The 16,229-nt window shown below is 37.4% G+C and overlaps 1 protein-coding gene across 2 annotated transcripts in view; it reads right to left on the bottom strand.

Moving 5' to 3' along the window:
* LOC117985940 (lachesin-like) overlaps positions 1–16,229 on the bottom strand; it is a 111,909-nt gene that overhangs the window by 94,481 nt on the left and 1,199 nt on the right. The gene's annotated exons all lie outside the window — the stretch shown is intronic.

Genomic DNA, 16,229 nt, shown 5'->3' on the forward strand with positions numbered 1-16,229 from the left:
ATAGCACGTGGGACAGTCAGAAATAGTTTTTTTTTATTGCAGTATAAAAGGAGAATTTTCAGAAAAAAAATCATTCAATACCTTCTGGGTGGGTTGCAGCAGACAGAGTCCAATGGCGAAAGTTGGAGGAGGCCTATGCCACCAGGCACACCGAATTAAGGCACATTATTTAGAAAACAAAAATTCTCAACTCTATGTTCTACCTATAAAAATACCTAGGTACTTACTTATAATGAACAAATTATTTATCTACGTTTAAGGACTACAGTATTAGTTAGGTTAAAGTTCGGAAATGAAAGGCTACTTTATTTATTTATTTATTTATGAAAGGAGAAACTGGCTGATTATATTATCAACCTACGGATTCTAATTTTACATCATTGTGTAAGTATTTGCTACCTAAAGAATTAAAGAGGTATTTTTTATAAAAAAAAATCTCTCCTTGGAAATCGCTCTAAATGGTTTAGTATGAGTCAAGCTAACTCAATACACTGACAACTAACTTTATTTTATTAAAATAACTAGCTGATGCCCGCGACTTCGTACGCGTGGAATTAGATTTTTTTTAAATCCCTTGGGAACTCTTTGATTTTCCGTGAAAAAAAGTAGCCTATATCACTCTCCAGGACTTTATGCTATGCAAAAAATCACGTCAATCCGTTGCACCGTTGCGACGCAATTGAAGGACAAACCAACAAACAAACACACTTTCGCATTTATAATAAGGGTTCTGATTACAGGAGGATTGGATACGTTGTTAAGATGGCAGAACTTGTGAATCATTGTTATCATCCACATTATGTTAGATGTGGCCGTTCCCTGGCTTGACAGTTCCAAACGTGCAGAGGTCAAAAAAACAAAAAAAAAGTATGGATCCGAAAGAGCAAAATGCGTGTGCGTATGCGCGCCGCGTAAGTAACTGACTACAGGGACAAGTCACAACACGCCACCGATTCCGTCCCCTACCAGCCCGCCCCGGCACCGTACGAATAGGTACACACCGCACGGTATGGTAGCACCCAAATATAGGCCAAACTAAAAGTAATATATTCTTTGTTTAAAAAAACGAAATAAATGTAAAAACGTATAAAACTGTTTTAGCGGGACTGCAATTACTTTTTTAATATAATTATGGCATAATATTGTACATATATCAAATCTTTAAAAGAGCAACCGCCGAGTTTCTTGCTGATTTTTCTCAGTGGGAAAGGCATTCCGAGCCAGTGGTAGATGCATATGATGATTCAAAAGTACTTGTAAGAGTTTAATTAAATAAAAGATATTTTTATTTTATTCAGACTTACACTGGATTTATGAAATTAAATGCTTCCTAATTCTTTCCCTGCACGCAACTCATTGTTGGTGTCATACAATAAAATGAAGCTATTATCATGACCTTTGAAATGACATATATCACAACTTGATACACCACTGGGGACGAAACCGCCCATTCTCCTTTAGGACTCTTATATATTATGTATATTTTATAATTAAGATACAAGAAGACTATATGAGAGGATAATAATCACTCCTAAAACATAAATTTATTTATGTTAAAGATAATATTTCTCCAAGCAACGCAAAAATTTATTTGAAATAGTGAACAATGCACAACAGCGCAGGTGAAGATAGGAGGACCAAATATTCTCCAACAAATAAGCTAAGAAAGGAGGGAGCTGTCACCAAACTATAGCGCGGAATAAATGAAACGAGACAATGCAATGCAATACAATTGCAGTGAAAAGACGCACGGTCCGTATTGGACTAAGAGCCAGCGCGTGCCAGACCTTCGTTATTTTATAAAAGCTGAAAGTTTATCTGCGTATTGTCCCCAACACGGGGATGAACGTTTGTTTAGATGTTTGTTTGGATCATGGTGGCTGTAGCATACAGGAAAATAATACATACAAGCTTACATTCATACCAACACATAATATAATAAATTCAAGACACTAATGTCGTCTCGTGTCTAAACCCCACGCAGTGTGCATGGAAAGGGAAAACGACTGAGGCAGTCAGTCGAACTCGGACCGCCGCACAGTGAAGACGTGGACAGTGAGATGGTCGAACCGATATGTACACACTATAATCAAGTACTCATACATGAGTTACTACAGTGGCTTTGGGAGATAACAGTTAACAGGACACCCTTAAGGTTTAAAGCGTTTAAAGGTGTCTGGCAGGTAGTTGCCACGACACTAACACTCTTATTAATAAACATAGACTACAGCGGTATTAACTTTATTCCAAATTGTAAGTCTGCAGTAGCTACATTTCGTATTAATAAACATAGAGTAAGGAGGAAGTAAAATAATGCGACTCTACTCTCGGCGTAAAATTTACTCCTTGGTGCCACATGGTTTAACGACTGACTAAGCATAATCTACGCACAAGTATGCATATTTTGACCATCAGCCATAGCGTTTATGTTTGTTGTGTATGATAATAATCAATAAAATGATATTTGATTAATGATTTGTGTTTTCATATCATAAGTTTGTAACGCAAATTAGCTATGTACGTAAGTACATAGCTAATTTGCGTTACAAACTACCTACAAGATCAATTCAGTAATAAATTAAGTAATTGCCATCAATACTTTCCAAATTCCCATGGCTTTGGAGTGCAGCACTCCTGCAGCGTCAGGATTAAATAGTTGGATCCAAACATTTTTATGGTAACATCTCGCGAACTCCCTCTACTAATTAAAAAAAACTATGCAAATCGGTCAGAAACCTCCGAGAAATCGGTTTACAAAAACGCGCCGAATTGAGTACCTTCTCCTTTTGGAAAGCCGGTTAAAAATGCAAAACAAAAATGGCGGTGCAAGCTATCAGCTGTGAACTCGCTGTGAAGTCAAGTCGAACCCAAAATACTGTCGACAGTTATAGGTCCAGGTAGAGAAATCGTCTGTCACTGTCACACACAGCATTCAGTTCGTTCGCTGACTCTCTCTTTTCACTTTTTAATAAAGGGGCAGCCACACGTGCACGCTTTCATCCCGAAGTAAGGCTGGCATTGTTAAATCCAGGTAGCACCACATTTATTAATAGCATTGTTAATACTACGTTGGTCCTGGAAGTAACTAGTCCAAGTGTAGCTTAGGATAATGCTTGAAGTAAGCATTTTTTATTAATAAGGGTGTAAGTGTCTGGCAATGCATGGCGTAATTTCTAATACTAATCCGAAGAAAATATAAATAAATTAGACTTCAAGTATACTTTGAATTTTTACACCTTTATTACCTGTTATCTCCCAAAGTTATGATCAAAAAAAAGATCTAAGCAAACGTTCCTGCCAGTGTTAGGGACAATACGCAGAGAATCTTTCAGCTTTTATAAAATAACGAAGATCTGGCACGCGCTGGCTCTCTCTCTGTATGTTCTAGTTCCGAACAAGAGGTATGGGAGCTCGCAGGTGCGGGAACAATGCTTTCGAAGCAACAATGTATGTGCCCATTGCCGCGCGATTGTACGCCACTCCACAAGAGTGGGCTGAATTTTGACTTCAGGGTCCTTTTTTAAATCTGTACCACTTTTACATAGAGTAGAATACCCCTGGTTGACGATATAGCGATGAAAACGTTGTGAGTTACCTTTGTTATCTTGTGTTGTCATGTACAGTATTGCATTGACACAATCATAACTTGCTATGATAATAATGGATTTACGCTATTGCACGTTGACCCCAATGCTGGCCCCAACACTGTTCGCCCAACGTGCACATCGGGAAATTAGCTTTGCCAACTTTGTGGCCAATGCTAATTTCCCGATCCACACGTTGCTGTTCAACACTAGTTCCACTACAACATTAGAATCCTATCCATCTCCTTACAGAATTACCTATAGTTTTAAATGACAAGACTTGCCTTAATCACTAAAGCTTCTAAACCTGCGCTTTTTACGTGAACAGCGAAACTGAATAACCCCTGGCTGAAGGCTTGAGCCGGTCTTAGATAGCACTGCTTCAGACTAGTCTGAATAAATATAGAGATTATTTCAAGAATAGATATCCATTTTCCACTTCAGTACGAAAATGGCTTTCATAGATTTAAGGTAACGTTATAATGGAATCGTAGAGAACTTTAATTAAAGATTACCTACTTGATTTCCTAAAATTTTCTGTTATAATCTTCTTTTTTATTTAATTTTAACGCTTATTTATTAGAGTACCTGCCTACTTACTAGCGACCCGCCCAGGTTTCAAACGGGTAGCTTTTGAGAGAAACTATTTCACTAGGTAGGTACCTTGTTTTCTTATAACTTCCAACTATTTAGCGCACGCTACGGAAGCTCTCAGACGGAACGATTTTTTCCGACTTAATTAACAATTATCGTCATAATATTATCATACCGCCGATAGCTTATTTTCGTAAAATATTTGTAAATTGTAGGCAATAATCTTCTTAGATAATCCCTGTTTCTATTGGTGAAAACCGTGTGGAAGTCCGTAAATAGTTCCTGAACTTAACCGGAACACACACAAACTCAGCGCGGCGGCTTTAATTTTAACTACACAGAGCGTTTTGACTTGGACTAATTGCTATCCATGTATACCTACTGATCAGTTTTTAAAATTGGGAGAATAGAGTAAACTATAGTACGCGACAGGTAGAGATGGCAAACGGGTTAGGGGACGCCCCACACACCCGTACAGCCCCCGCGCTAACCCGGTGCGGGTGAACGCGGGTGACATACGAGTATACAGGGCGTCCCGCGCCTCATACCCCGACTGCCATCTCGACCTGACGTGGACTATATGTATCATGTCGTTAATAAATAGAGATAGCGATCATGCTCTAAAACACAGCGGCTTAAAACTATTTTCAAATAAACAAAAATTCAAACAAAGCGCGCTCCATATAAGCAAATTCCGATTATTCAATAGAGCGACAGGGAAAGCGTTGGGTTCAATTCAATACCATTCGAATTCCCACCGAGTCACAGTGGTTGAGGCAACAATGCAAACTCTGGAATTGCTAACTTTATCCCGCTCCCCGACGTCCCTTCCCAAAGGACAGTGGTAGAATGTGGCTGATTTTCGGGGGAAACCAATTTAGCCCTACTTATATAACACGCTAACTAAACCTATAAGTTGAATGATTTGAGCATCATGCTTGATTTCGGGACTGTTTCAATTTTAAACTAATTTGCATTTCCATTCTGGTTAATAGTGATTTCCATCGAGAAAATTACTATAAATACAATATATTTAAGCTATTTGACGGACGGACGGACGAATAGACGGACGGACAGCGGAGGCTTAGTATCAGGGTTCCTTTGGCACCCTTCGGGTACGAGACTAGGAAAAGGGAAGTTCGTGGAAAAGGATAAAGTTAGCACCGTCAGCCCTGAGCTTTCTTATGAGGCCCATAGTTAGCGACCATGTCTCGCATCCATATGTCATCACTGGCAACACGCGCTGTACGCCTTAGTACGAGATTTTACGAAAACCTTCTGCATTACAGTAAACTGGATCTAAATTGCCTTGGTTTAAAGCTCAAGTTTGTCTACATATCTACAGCCAGCGCTCCAAGCGGAAACGTTGCGAAATTAAAATTAATACCATTGAATTTTCAACTTCAATTCAAGGCTGTTTAAGTCCGTTTTACTTTGACGGTACTGTGTTTCGACTCTCGAATTTTAGCAACATTTGGCGAGACGTAAAATCTTATACTAAGCGTACTGTTCGAAGACTTTGGTCTTCAAGCACTGAGGAATTTTGGACAAGAAGACAATATCTCGAAGCTTCCTGAACGCTGCCCATCCAATGGGCAGCGTTCTAAACATATAGGTACTGGACAGTGACTAAATATATAGGTACGGGTTTTTTGGACAGTCGTGTAAAAATACCTAGAGGTCGTTTTAGGATGAAATTTTAAATAACCTTTGAAACAGTCAAAAAAGCCAACTTAAAACGGAAAACTTCGGAACCAATTTTAGAACAGTCTTTCACAAATGCCAATGATACAATTCGACGGTAGCGGTGGCGTAATGTCCAATTCAATCCTGAAGCGAATTCGCTTCTAGTCACAGTGGTCGAGCCAACAATGCAAACTCGGGAGTAATTACTAACTTTGCCGCACAGCACTGGCTTCTCTCCCAAAGGACAGCGTCAGTAGGTTGCTAAATTTCAAAGGACACCAATTGAGCTCAATTTATCGAACACCCTAAGTTTTTCGTCGATTTTTAGAGTTCCATACCTCGAAAGGAAAAACGGAATCCTTATAGGATCACTTTCTGTCTGTCTGTCTGTCAACAAACCTACAGGGTACTTCCCGTTGACCTAGAATCACGAAATTTGGCAGGTAGGTAGGTCTTATAGCAGATATATGGAGAAAATTATGAAAACCGTGAATTTGTGGTTACATCACACAAAAAAAAAATTGGTCATGAACTAATAATATGTTTTCAATTTTCAAAGTAAGATAACTACATATATCAAGTGGGGTATTATATGAAAGGGCTTCGCTTGTAAGAAAGATTTTTGTTTACACTAACGATCAAAATTAATAATCGATAAATAACTTTAGACTTTGTTTAATTGCTGAAAAATAAATACCATTTTAGACAAATAGGTAACAACATTGCTTAGTAACCTATCGAAGTTAGGTACTTAGGTATAATATTCAGAGAAGAAATTAATATTTACCGAGATTATAAGCATAAAATGTAATGATTAAACTTAGATGTTTATGTTGGATATTAATTTCGAGATGGTTTTGACTCCGATTGATTTCATTTTCCATTTCGATTAATAAACTAATAGGTAATTTACTTTGGTTTAAATTAAATATCTACTTAATTTATTTTATTATTCAGATTTTAAACACAATTTTGCAATCCATCCTAATATTATGAAACAAAAAGCGTGTCCGTCTGTCTTTTACTTTTTCCCGGCCCATCCATTTAGTCAATTTTAACGTTCGGTACAGAGCTGGTAGGTTAATAAGCTTACATCCCAGAGACGGACATAGGCTACTTCTATCTCGGAAAAGGAAACAGTTTCCACGGGATTTCTAATCTAGTAAAAACTGATAAAACTCAGACTCAAAAATTAAGATCTCCTTATGATATGAGGAAGGTACAAAAGCAATTGCCGATAATTCAATTCGTCGATCGCGGTACAGTCGGGTTCAATTCAATCAAATGCGGATTTGCTGCAGGTCTCCGCGGTCAAGTCAATAATGCAAAATCTGACGATGCAACTTTATCTATCTCCACGACCTCCCCTTTTCTTAGAGTTTCGTAGCCGGGCTATTACTGCCTCCGCTATCCGTCCGACCATCTGTCTGTCAGCGGGCTGTATCTTGTGAACTGTAATAACTAATAATTAGACAATTGAAACAATAATAAAAATTCTATGGCCCCTAGAACACAAATAATAATAAAAATTTCAAAATGGCTACCATGAAAAAGAAAAAAAATTAAAAAGTACATAATCGTGTGAGTACGATAGTACGGAACCCTTCGTGCGTGAGTCCAACTCGCACTTGACAGGTTATTTTTTTATTCATTATAGGCAAACGCTTGACCACACAATCACACCTGAGTGAAAGTGATGATGGGGCGTTTACCTAGAAGATGCCTATTCACTCTTGTTTTAAGCCTTTCTACTGACGGCGTGAGAATGTGGCAATATTTCGGAGGAGTCCAATTATGTAACAACCCCAAGAGCCCATGTTTACTGAGAGTACAGAATGAAGTTTCATGATCTTGGGCATCTTGATTGCTTTCGAGATTGTTTCGATTTCCATCCAAGTTGCACTTCCGGACTGTTTAATATACACGAATTCGCTGCTGTAATAATCTTCACAACATTAATGTGGTTTCTTAGTGTATTAATCCATACTAATACCTACTATAAAGTAGTGAGCCGCCTCGACTTCGTACGGGTGCAATTTACTGATGAAGATTTTCCAAACAATTTCTTTCATACAAAAATTCCCAAAAATTTGCAGGACAATGTGTCTTGCATATTTATATATACAAGGGTCGCCATGAGATATGTTGTGGCCGTATGGTAATAATTAAATCCTGGCAGGATCGCCATGAGATATGTTGTGGCCGTATGGTAATAATTAAATGCGGCAACGGTGGAAGATGTTTATTGAGAGCCGTCTTATGATCTACTCTCTGCTTATGGACTAACAATACTAATAAAGAAATCTTACATACTATTGTCTTAATCGTATTGCTTAACTACCTAACCTACATAATTTTGCATCACCTCTCTTTCAATCCGATGTGCAGGCAACCTAATTCGATATATTGAGGAGTTGCATTTTTATGTTACTTAAACTGACAATTCGTACATATTACACATGACAAAACAAAAAAAATCATCCGTGAAGCCATTCTTAAGTCAATCTTCTATTATGGTTATTCAATAATGGTATGGTGTCATCGTAAATTCTTTTAACGATTCGAAATCACTTGGAAAATTATTTTAATAAAAAACTATTCTATTCAAATCTATTCTATTCTATTCATAAATGCATCAATTGATTTTTATTTATGTAGATGCGAAAGTGTGGCTGTCTAATACATTTTCACAGCCCACTCGTTTAAACGATTTTTACGAAATTTGGAACAGAGATTGCATCCCGGGGATGGACACAGGCTACTTTTGTCCAGGAAAATCAAAGAGTTCCCAAGAGATAATTTAGGATGGAAACCTGTACCTACTTACAGCTGCTAGGCTATAGGTACAAGATTTTATACTAAACACATCCTCCTTATAAATGTTTCCACGCAGCATCTTACTAATGTATAAGACTTATAATACTACTTCATTCTCACCACTGCACCATGGAAGTCGTTCAAAATGTATTAGCTTACGAATTCAAATAACTGAAATTCAACGAAAAGCTCAAAACAAATTCAAAGTTAGAATGACGCTCTACGTAGGGAAATATCGATGATTCAATGCCGTGATAGCAGCAGCGCTATGTCCGATTCAATCCCAATGCAACTTCCCTCCGAATCACATTGGCCGAACCAACAATCCAAAACTCTGGAATAGCTAACTTTATCCGACGCCCCAAACTCCCCTCCCTAAGGACGCGTGGCTATAGCGTAAGGACACACTAGCAGCTTTTATGTCGACCTCGACGGCGACATTATGTCACGCAACAGTTTTCAAATTTTTCTTCTTCTTCAATTGCTCATCTAGAGTTTCATCGTCTTATAAGAACATACATAATATCGTATAAGAACGACTTCGTACTGAATAATTTTACGAAGTGACTTCCCTAATTTGAAAGTGCCCGCCCCTTGCTGCAAAAGTGACAAAATACCAAAAAAGAGTACGTAATTGTACTTATTTTTTTCTATAAACATTAACGTGGCTGTTTACATGAAATAGATAAGGAAACAAAATATGAGGACAGAAATAAGAAAGTTTAGTTGTGTGTGGCATAATCATTGCTACAACGCTTTCTCTTCTCGGTTTTTTCATCGACAAAGCGTTGCATTTACTGCAGTGAGAGAGATGTCTTGCACTGATTGTGATTTTGTCTCTGGGCTGCTTTGTTTTCCTGATATTAACTAGATGATGATGATGATGATGATTTAGTTTTTCAAAAATCCCAAGGGAACTCTTCGATTTTCCGGGATAAAAGTAGCCTATATTCCTATTTTTTTTTTTTTTTAATACAATAAAACTTAAATTCCTAAATTCATCATATTCGTAAATGCTCAGGATTTTTTCCACGTGGATTTAAGCTTTCGTAAATTCCGTGGAAACTCGTTAGTTTTCCCGGGACAAAAAGTATGCCTACGTCCACCCCCGGATGATAAGCTTTCTCTGTACAAAATTTCATCAAAGTTAGTTAAGCGATTGAGGCTATTAAAATTTAAAATTATTATATTAAATAATATTATTATTAATATGTTATAATTATAATTATTTTATTAAATATTATGTTAGGTAGCCATGCATTTTTGTCGAGCGATAAAGTGTCTCTAATGTGGCCTTACACCTATTATGTGGCAGGGTGTCAATGTAGGGAGTTTAATTTAGACCTTTTAATGCAATACCTGTTCCCCCCACGCTAACTGAGTTGACACAGTATAAAGTTTAATGATCTTGAGCAGGTTGATTGTTTCGATTCCGATTCAATCTGCATCCTGATTAATTTACAAGGATTGCCTTCCGCAAAGTGGTTTTTCCAAGTTAAAACTAAGGGTATACGACACAATGAGACGAGATAAAGAGGAAAATAAAAATGGGTAAACACGGTTCTAGAATTCGGAATAAATTTGTAGATTTTCTAGGTTGCTTCAATATACTGAGTTGCCTACTTTGCGGATTAAGTGAAGCTACAGTCTTCATTGTTGAATAGGCACTACTACACCATTATATACATTTGCTCTTTGGACACGACTAAAAGGCCATCCAAAATGCCGACCTACTTAAAATGCCGTATATTTAAAATTCCGATCATATTCGTATATTATTGAAAAAGTAAATCTATCAATTAAGTGCTTACTTAAGCAAAATACAATACCATCCTCACACCCGCACGTCACCCGCGCCGGATAAGCGTGGGAGCTGTGCGGGAGTGCGGGGTGTCCCCACCCCGATTGCCATCTCGACCTGTCACAAACTATACCTATAACGCCAAGCAGCGTAGCATTTCGCTACGAATCTACGGTAGAGCTGCTTTAAGTTGTGTATAAAACCCAAGAAAACAATCGCTTCATTTTAGCTTAGCCTACCGTTTTACACCGTAGCTAATTAACTAAGCTATGAAAATAAAGCTGCTCTATTAGTAAGTCTTATGCACAAGAACATCTTTCGCTTAGCTCAATGTTTCTGATACGAGTACAAACCACTAATGGAACGCCCTTTGGCGTCCATCTTTCCTGCCGCGTCAAGCGCAAGGCTATCCTGTAATAAAAAACAATTAATAAAATAAGCTTCTTCCAGGCCTTCCCTAAGAAAAACACTATGTCAAAATGATTTTGCTAAAAAGATGCTAAAGATACCTTTTACCTCACAAAGATTTACATTTACTAATCAACTAGCTTATGCTAGCGACTTCATCCGCGTGGACTACACAAATTTCAAACCCCTATTTCACCCCCTTAGGAGTTGAATTTTAAAAAATTCTTCCTTAGCGGATGCCTACGTCATAATAGCTATCTGCATGCCAAATTTCAGCCCGATCCGTCCAGTAGTTTGAGCTGTGCGTTGATAGACCAGTCAGTCAGTCAGTCACTCACCTTTTCCTTTTATATATTTAGATAACTGACTATCAGATCGCGCTAAAGAACCTTTTTGAAGTAAAAATCAATAGCAATAAAGAAAGACATCGGATAGTAGAAATAATAAGAAGTACATTTTTAAGCCGCGCACTAACAATTTTTGTTTCACTACCGGCAATGTGGACTGCAATTTTTCTAAAGTATCTCTAGATTTTCTATTAGTTTTCCTGTTATATCGGCTGCACAAACTTATTTCCTCGCAAGAAATATATAACTCCTCATAAGTTTATGAAATTGCACTGCGGACCTGAGTTATTGATTGCAGTAGGTAATTCAATAACAATTTTTAATGAGTTTTATTTTCTAGGAAAACTTTTAATTTGTTACAGAACAAATCATGGGGTGTGAAAATCGTTTTAGTTGAAATATTTACCTACTCGTATAAATACTTGATCTGTACAATAAAATACTAGTTGACCTGCTCCAACTTCCCTGGGATAGAAGTTGAAATGGAGTCCTGCGTTATAGAGAAAACCTATCATGGAAAAATGTCATGTTTCTAGTTGTAGGTACGTAGTTCCAGTGGCAGTAAACGTACTGCCACTGGAACTACGTACGTTGATTGTTTAGATAGTCAAATGAACCTTATATAGGGTAAGGTTGCCACTATTTGACCACATTTTTTATAACTATGTTTAAGAAACAGTGTAAGTGTTTTGTTATATTTATTGGGAAATAAAGGCTATTATTATTATAGTAGGTAGTATGGGTAGGTACATAAATAATAATTTGTCAACAAAAAACTTTTCCTGTAAGTTAACCGTTCTGGTTATGTTATAAAAGCGGCTAATGTCAACTGTTTACGTACTATAATAAAAGAGCTTTTATTTGTGAAGTACTTATTCAAGTAAGCTTCTGAACTGCACATTGCACCGCAATGAACGCATTTAATGGTAAACTAATCTGATTTATATGACTACCAATACTGCACAACTTTGATAACACATTGTTGTCACAGAAAATTTAGCACGTACATAACTAAGCGCTCACGTTAAATGCATACTCTTTGTTCATTCAAACAAAGGCATTCTTGTTTTGTACAGTGGAGAAATCAGGAAAACGTTTCATGGGACAATAGCTTCTATTTATATGGAAATAAGAACTATGGGCAGGTAGGCGGTGTGGTCATGACTGTAGAATAGCTCAAATGCACGTGCGAATGACATTTTTACTACCAACAGTGTTTTCGCTTTGAAGAGATCCGAATAGCTATTTTTATTGTTTATAGGAATTCATAAATTTATTATTATGGAGTTATTGAACAAAATATTTAGTAGATATAGGTATGTACAAAATTGTCAACAATAGCCAAGAACATCGAACTATGTAATTTTACCTAAAACTGTGCGGGAGTTTACTTTTTATACGACTTTCTAAAAATAGGAAAAGTTTTCAGGGTTCATGTAGATAGATGTACCGTACCTACCTATGTAGGTATATGAGTTTTTCAATGTCGCGTTTTAATATTTTTCATTGTTACGTGTATCTTAATATTTTGTCGTTTTAATTTCAGAAACTCCCTGGTGCAGTGGATAACGGTGTGGCCTTGTTAGTGGAAGGTCCCGGGTTCGATTCCCGGCAGGGGTTTAGAATTTAATAATTTCTAAATTTCTGGTCTGGACTGGTGGGAGGCTTCGGCCGTGGCTAGTGACCTCCCTACTGGCAAAGCTGTACCGCCAAGAGATTAAGCGTTCTGGTACGATGCCGTGTAGAAACCAAAGTTGTATTAGTTAAATAAAAACTGCCATACCCTTGCAGGTTATCCCACATCCATCTTAGATCATCATCACATCACTTACCACCAGGTGAGACTGCAATGAAGGGCTAACTTGTATAGCTGAATAAAAAACAACTTAGGTAGATACTCATAATAACTATATGGTACTCATGATACGTACCTACCTAAACCTAAGGTCCGTTCTCTACTGTAAATACTGCTCTACCATATTATCCGTTCTGCTAAATGCTAATATTATGCAAAAGTGTCACCCGTTTAACCGATTTTGGGGAAAATATTTAGTAAGTACAGAAATAACTTGCATCCCAGGGACGCTACTTTTTGTCGCGGAAAATCAAAGAATTCCCCCGGGTTTCTTAAAAACCTAAATTTATGCAGCGAAGTCACGGGCATCATCTATTTTGTCCTGAGATAGCTTGATTTAAGTTTTAAAAATTTCAACAAAATTTTTAAAACTTAAATCCACGCGAACAAATATTCAGGCATCATCTAGTTTTATTATAATTATGATAATGGTAGCTTTTATTATACGCATACACTTTAATCGAGCTTTAATCCGTTTTTGGTTACAAATTCCTAAATACAAACATTAAACATAATTCAATCACGGAACCCAGTATACTGCACAACCACATTTCAGCCAGAGTTGTTAATATTGTGGTTATGACAAATAAAACGATTCAACATTACCGAATAATCGCAGTTCACCAAAAACCGCTACAATATTGTAGATGCAAATTTCAAATTATCAACCTTAAATTAATAACGGTGTACGCAATGGTTATTTATGCAGTATACCTAATAGAAATTACAGTAAAGGTGTAAATTTTTACACCTTAGCCGCAGAAAAGACTTTTAATTAATTTGCAATACATAATACATTCCACATTGTTCAATATATTTGCGTATAAAAATAATAAAAATACTTGATTAGTTAATCGTTCTTCAATTATCATCCCGCCGCCGACTTTTTTGAAAATTACGCGGGAACTCTGTTTGTCCAGGATGAAAAATATGCAATTTGCAACAATTATACCAACATTTTATACCATTAATTCCGTTAAACCATTGACTTACAATGTTAGACTTTTCTAAAGTTACCCGAAGCTAATGTACCGACTTAGTTGATGATTCTTTTTGAAGCCCCCCTCGCCCCCCCACACACCATTTATTTTTTATAAAAATCTGGTAGCACTGGAAACATCAAAAAATGTTGTTTAATTAATAATTCGACTATAAGCAAAAATGAAATGACAAACGCGGCGATAAAACACACCAAATTATTGCCTGGTGACGGAGCTATATTTATACGGGCAATCAATCACCAGGCAATATATAGTTGGCCGCGATGTGTTATTTCTTGTACGATGGTAGGTACTAGATACGGAACCCTTCCGTGTGCTGGTCCGATTCGCACTCACCGATTTTTCTTTCCTAAGGTTTTCCTTGAAAAAAAAAGACGACGTAGGTTTGAGTCTACTACAGGTAGAGATAGCAATCAAGGTATGAGGCGGAGAGACGCTTCGCACGCACACGTCACACGCGCTCGCCCGCAACTGTTAAGCGTGGGGGCTGTGCGGGTGTGCGGTACGTTCACTCCCCGATTGCTATCTCGATCTGTCGCGTATTATACCTACCTAATAAAATAATATGAAATAGTCGATTTAAACGTACTTTTAGCTAAATACGCTTACTTTTCTTATAAAGCGAGTAAATGGCGCCCGCCGTGCTACGCGAGAGGACTGTGCAACGGATGTCGTAAATCTTTATTTCATTACCTCCTGCAGAATTTCCTTCCTTCTTATTATTAGGGCTTTTATACTCGTTCTTATATTATTCCTATGAAAATTTAATAATTTATTATTCATTCTCTTTGGGACTGTAAAGGTGTATAATATCAAAAAATAAATAATATTTAGTATACTGGATTCTCTTCGAAATGCCTCCACTTTTGGTATTTTTGGTGAACAAAAGAGACTCTGACTCGCACTTGGCCAGTTTTTATTACTAGTTTACCGCCCTGGCTTGTCCAGACTTGAGACATAAACGTAGTGGTACAGCACTAGTGATAATAATATGTAAAGGATTAACAATAACAGAAGCATCTAAAATCTACGCGTAGTTAAAAGCTTTTCAAAAGGTTTATCCTTTAAGCCAAATGTAGCTAACAATCACAAATAAGGATCCAGGAGTAGACGTCTATTGGTTGATGATGATGATGATGATGATGATGATAACTATAACCCTTTGAGAATCATACCGCAACGTTGTAGATGGTAGAGCTAGCGTGTTTCCGTTGCTAGAATTCGAGAGTTGAAACACAATACCGTCAAAGTAAAATAGACCTAAAGAGCCTTGAATTGAAATCAAAAATTCAATGCCACTGATTTTAATTTCGCAACGTTTCTGCTTAGAGCGCTGGCTGCAGTAGATGTGTAGACAAACTTGAGATTTAAAACAAGGCAGTTAAGATGCGGAAGGTTTTCGACACTCGGATACTGTACACGTTGGTGAGAAATAAAATCTCGTACTAAGCCTAAGCGTACCGTTTGAAAGTAATCCCTGCGCTTGTTAGTTCTACGATGGTCCTACAAAACGTTTATCCGCTAGGCCATATAGCTTACAATATTTTTTGCACAGTAAAAAGCCTGGCTCTTTTCAGTAGATATACTGTACCCGAAGGGTGCCAACAACGGGCCCCTTTTACAAAGCCTCCGCTGTCCGTCCATCCGTCCGCCCGTCCGTCTGTCTGTCAGCGGGCTGTAGGTATCTAATTAACCGTAATAGTTTAAATTTTCGGTGTGTATTTCACTGCCGCTATAACAACAATTAGTAAAAATTTCAAAATGGGTGCCATTAAAATGAAAAAAATATGTACTAAAAACTACACAGTGATCTTGTACAATGGTGTGAAACCCTTCAAGTGTACAAGTCCGACTCGCACTTGACCGCTTTTTTCACGTTAACTACAACTGAAGTGCCATTCCCGTCTAGCACATAGCCTCCACAAAGATCGATGAAATAGGATATGTTAGGACTACACAACTTTTGAGAATCATACCGCAACGCTGTTCGTTGGAGCTAGCGTGTTTCTGTTTGAAAGTAATCCCTGCGCTTGTTAGTTCTACGATTGTTCTACGTGAAGTATTTCAAGTATTAAGGCATTGTAATGCTTCAAGTTCTTGAACATTTTGGTTATTTGATCTAAGTACCTACTCGTA

This window comes from Maniola hyperantus, chromosome 10 (assembly GCF_902806685.2).
Source record: "Maniola hyperantus chromosome 10, iAphHyp1.2, whole genome shotgun sequence".
Lineage (NCBI taxonomy): Eukaryota > Metazoa > Arthropoda > Insecta > Lepidoptera > Nymphalidae > Maniola > Maniola hyperantus.